This window comes from Osmia bicornis, chromosome 5, assembly GCF_907164935.1.
Source record: "Osmia bicornis bicornis chromosome 5, iOsmBic2.1, whole genome shotgun sequence".
Taxonomy (NCBI): Eukaryota; Metazoa; Arthropoda; class Insecta; order Hymenoptera; family Megachilidae; genus Osmia; species Osmia bicornis.
In genome coordinates, this window is record NC_060220.1 from 10,144,100 (window position 1) to 10,150,099 (window position 6,000).

The window sequence follows — 6,000 nt, forward strand, 5'->3', positions numbered from 1 at the left end:
AGAGAGGAAAAACTTAACAATGGCATTTATTTTCCCTTGTTGTATCGAATACCGCGGTACAGTAAAACCTGGATATATGCAACAAAAGTTTGTCTGGATATATGCAACATCGCTATCCCCTCCACTTGGGGGGATCCCCCTAAGCCGAACCGAGCCGCTTGGCGAGGAAACCGTGTAATATGATCCGACCGTAATATTGGCGTGACTAATACTAATTGAACGATAAAACTTTTTTATTTTTAACTTTTTCTTAATGAAACTTTTACTAATGCATTTGTGAGATTTTTCTGATTAAAATGGTACCAAACACGATATGATTTGGCTACATATGTATAAGGCAGGCCGTACACCAAAGATACATGAAACACGCAACATGCAACATGCAACACGTCGCATGTTGTGTACGCACGTAGAATAGGTAACGCGGCACGGTACAAACGATTTGTACGAACGTAGAGTAGGTAACACGGCACGGTACAAACGATTTGTACGGACGCAGAATCGACACCTCGCTTGGATATATGCAACGCCTGGGCCCCAATGTTTGTTGCCTATATCCAAGTTTTACTGTAAATAGCTCTAACGGCTCGATCGTCCTCGACGTCTGAGACGAAGGTTGAACGTGGCTCGAACGCGTGTTATCATACCGCTTTCTCACACTCACACACACTTTGTCTCACGCGTAGACGCAGCGTTAACACCTGCTATCGAGCTCTCTTTTCTATTTAAAATGCCTGATTGAACGCGGGCTCCGACCCCTTCGCACGTCGCATGGCTCGCGTTCTCAGGGTCTCTTTTCTCGCGAATTCCTCAGAGTTCGGTTGGTTAGAGGCGCTGATAAAGGTTGCTCATGAGCGCGGAAGCAATCTCGAAAGCGAGATCAGAGCACGATACTCGTAGCTGCCGATTCGCTTACGTGAATCTGGGTAATTCTGCGGTAGCTAAAAATGCATGTGGTCGCATTGGAGTCTCGACGACAAGTGCTCGTTCTGCGGATCGGCAGGCACATCGCTCGGTGCTCTACGCATCGAAGGGGAATCTTACGCTTGCGCGATTCGTACCATGACATGATAGTGGGGCCGGCCCTACGGACCCCTACACTATGTGACGTATCGGTGGCCTAATCGATCGGTTACAATACGAGTCACCTTCTAAGGGAACCGCTCTCCCTAATTGTCGGTGCAGTGACGTACCTATCTCTGGGATGTTACACTATTATAATTTAATAATATACATATGAAAGGTATATTTCAAAATTTTAATCGTATATTTTCTTTAACTAAGAACCAATTCCTATATTTCAAATATTCGAATAGTACGAAACTCAAATAATGCGAGTAATTTCTGGGATTTATTACTTGCACTAATCGAGACCTACCTGTACATATATAATAACTATTGTTATTGCAAACTCCTATTCTTTAGCGCTATTCTGCAAAGAATGTACCGATCGCTATGAAACCTTTCAGATCTAATCGGAGATATTTTCGCGACGATCCCAATTGTAAAAATTTGTGGAATTTGTTATTGTTAATAACTATTGTTATAGCAAGAAACCTATTCGCTGGTGTTACTCTGCAAGGAATGTACTGATCGCGATGAAAGCTTTCCAATCTAATAGGAGATATTTCCGCGATGAGCTCGCTTCCAAAAATGTATGTAATTTATTATTGTTAATAACTATTGTTGTAGCAAAAAGCTTATTTCTTGGTGTTACTTTGCAAGGAATGAACCAATCGCGATGAAACTGTTTGTAACGAGCAATGTGTTTAACGTGGGCATTGTGTAGAATACCCCTTCGAAAAGACATTGTGCAAAATGTCCATAACAAGTTTCGGTCAATCTATAAAATGTCCGATCATTATACAGAATACCTATAGGGTGGTGGTCAATGTATCGAAACGCTCTTGTTACATAGATGTGACAGCTTAGATCAGGCTGCACAGGCGCCGTAAGGCGGCCGGCAACACTTTCCTATGACAATAGTATTGTTTAAATAATAACGAAAGCGATGCCGGCTGCTTCACGTCAGCCGGATTTAAGTGTGTGGCCCATCCTAACCTATCACATACATGTATGGTTTTAATAATAATAATAATAATAATAACAATAACAATAATAATAGCAATAGCAATAGCAATAGCAATAGCAATAACAATAACAATAACAATAACAATAATAATAATAATAATAATAAGTTTAATGTCAACGAACCGAGGGTATTATATAAAATGTCCGGGCCATTTGTGAAATACCTGCCCATTATATACATTGCCCAAAAAAATGTGCAATCTGCACAATGTCCGGTCATTTTACAAAATGCCAACGTTGAACAGATTGCCCATAATACCTTTCACATCTAATAGGAGATATTTCTACGATGATCCCACTTGCAAACATTTATGGAATTCGTTATTGTTAATAACTATTGTGGTTGTAATTATCCAATAAGAACGGTAAACTACCTTACGGCAGAAAACATTTGTAATTGTAACGATTGTATCAGAAGTTGGTAGCACTTCTGATGTATGTATGTACAATATCACAGCCGACTCTAGTACTAGCCATGCTGAACAACGTGGCAACACCGCTCACGTGATAATCGGGAGTCCTATTTTCAAAAACAGAGTCCTGTGCTCGGAATTGTAATTAATGTCTTTTTTAATTATAAGCTGTAGTAATATACGCTATTTTGTATTAATTATATATAAACAATACATAAACGTTGCAACTATGGCAAGTAGAAGTGATGTGGTAGTATAAAATTATTATAAATGTGATATAAATTTTGTGTACTCTCGAAGTAGTTTGGTGTTTTGAAGCATGATATTTGAAATATTTACAATGGTTTCAAGAAAATTTAGGTATGAAGCAAAATGAAACCATCTTTGGATCAAATTGAAACATTTAAGAATTGATAAACGTGTATATAAGTGAATAAAAACCTTGAAACAAGCGAAATTATTGGAACGAAACCAAAGAGGTTATGTGAAGTCCAGGGAGTAGTCGGGAGTCTGACGACGTTAATTGGCTGGGAGTCTGGGAGTCCGGGAGGCAGATAGAGTAGGGTAGGTGTTGATATATTCAGACCGGACTTCCGCGGTGTTGCCATTTTTACTTCAGCACGGCTAGTACTACCGACAGTCGCTAGAAAAATCCCTAGAACGTAGAACACACCATTTTTCGTTCCTGCTGAACAGATTGCAAAGAAATTTGACGGACGCATTCAGGAGGCCCTAAAGAATGGCGCTCTGGTCCTTATTTTACCCAAATCGTCAAAAAGTTGTAAAATATTGAAATTACTGTCTGTCCACGGTCAAGAAAATGGCGGATCGGACTCACCTGCATTAATTTATTCGTAATATAAACATTTTTGCGAATCGAATGTCCAAATAGAGACCAAAACGCCATTCTTTGGATCGGATAGAGCAAAACGAGCATTCACGTAATGGTGTACAAGCTTTCGTTTACAAAATAGTGTGTTCTACGATTTCGTTGATTTTTCACTCGCGAAAGACGTCAAAAAGGTAAAGCAGACCACAAATTTAGTTCCTCGTTTTTTCTGTAGGGCGCAGTTTGTTCGTTTTCTGTGCTCGACCGCGCGATCATTCGCATCTCGTATATGTGAATATATGTGCGTTGACCGAACCGTTGACGACGATACAATGTATCGTGGCGAATGGGAAGTTCGAGTCTCGAAAAGGCGATGAACTCCGACGCGTAAATTTTTTTGTCACGCATCGTTCTATCGACTAACATAGCGATTTTCAACCCATGTGTCACAAAACGTACTATCATTATTTTTTGTTGCTATTATTGTTCTTTTTTTTAGTGAAACTGAAGAACAAATACGTCCTTCCCGATTTCAATGATTTTTTGATATGTTATAAAAATTGATGGTAATTATTGAGTTTAGGTTACACCTCACCGATTTTGATGAAATTTAAATATATTGTAAAACTCAACATTTTGAACAACTTTTTTCTATACATATAACCGCCGCTCGGCCTTAGTTTTCGAGATATTTTCGAAAAGCTGTTGAAACTAACCCACTGAATTCTGGCCATCCGTGTGTGTCCGTGACAACGTACGCATTAGTATGGGATCGCCGCTTTTCTACTGTTTCTGCAGGCAACAGCACGGCGACCAATGACCAATATATACCTTGTGTACTTACTTCTGTACACAGCTATGATGGCACCTAATATAGCCTAACCTAACCCAGTCTACTCTACCTAATCAGTGAATTAAGTTAGGTTAGACACACATACTGAGATTCAAAATCATGAAAATTAGTTGAATTTAATTTTTAAGCCCACCCGTAATATATGTATATATATATATTGATGTCGGTCGCCGTGCTGCTGCCTGCAAAAACAGTAGAAAAGCGGCGATCCCATCCTAATGCGTACGTTGTCACTGACACACACGGATGGCCAGAATTCAATGTGTTAGTTTCAACAGTTTTTCGAAAATATCTCTAAAACTAAGGCCGAGCGGCGGTTATATGTATAGGAAAAAGTTGTTCAAAATGTCTAATTTTACAACATATTTAAATTTCAACAAAATCGGTGAGGTGTAACCTAATCTCAATAATTACCCAATTGATATTCTGAACAATTTGGTGAAATACTGATTACTTATGAAAAGCACCCCGAAAATAAATCTGTTGCCAGAGTTATTAAAATTTTTTTAGACAGATAAGTTAGTATGTTTTTTCAGCATAGAATGTGATATTATGTTGGACTCTCCTGATTTTGCATTACGCCCAAATATTGGATGAATAGGAAACGAAAATGTGATGCTGGAAGAACAACAGGGCTGGAGCGAGTTCCTCAATGCTGGCGAACGTAGAAAAGGATAAATAGCGAAAGAGAAAGAGGTCCGAGAATTAAAGGGCCCGAGAAAAAACATTTGAGTGAAACAATATTAATTCAACAATAACGTTTTTATTTTTATTTTTTGCTAAATGAAACTTTTACTAATGTAATTGTAAGGTTCTTCTGATTAAAATAAGACCAAACACCATATAATTTGCATTATTTTTACTTATTTAGATATAAATAAGTAAATAAATAATTCTAATTCAAATTATGTCATGTTTGATCTTGTTTTAATCAGAACAATCTCATAAATACGTTAGTAACATTGTCATTAAAAAAAATTCAAAAATAAAAAGGTTTTAATCTTAAATTTTAAATAGCATGCCGTTAGCTGGATGCAATAACTGAGGTAGCGCTGAAATCAGTTTCTGTTCAGCCTAATTTTCGATGAAACGTTGACTGTTTTACCGACGCGGAATTCGGAGTTCGGCCATCGCCTTAACCGCAGCAAATATCATAAATATAATTATCAGAATATCAATTTTTATAACATATCAAAAAATCATTGAAATCGGGAAGGACGTATTTGTTCTTCAGTTACACTAAAAAAAAGAATAATAATAGCAACAAAAAATAATGATAGTACGTCTTCTGACGCATGGGTTGAAAATCGCTATCCTAGTCGATAGAACGATGCGTGAAAAAGAAATTCACGCGTCGGAGTTCATCGCCTATACAAGGCTCGAACGTCCCATTCTCCACGATACATCGTATCGTCGTCGACGGTTCGGTCGACGCACACATATTCACATATGTATACGAGCCGCGAATAAGCGCGCGGTCGAGCGCAGAAAACGAACGAACTGCGCCCTACCGAAAAAACGAGGAACGAAATTTGTGGTCTGTTTTACCTTTTTGACGTCTTTCGCGAGTGAAGAATCAACGAAATCGTAGTTTTCGGTTTTTGTCTAAACGAAAGGTTGTACACCATACCCTGAGTGCTCGTTTTGCTCTATCCGACCCAAAGAATAGCGCTCTTTTTTTTTTTTTTTTTTGACAGAGAGGAAATACATTTACGTACGCAGACCACCTCCTGGTTAGGGAGTAAGCCCGGGCAGTGTGGGACTGGATTCTAACAACCGGATTCTAAAAAATGCGAATTCTGGTTTGGATCGTT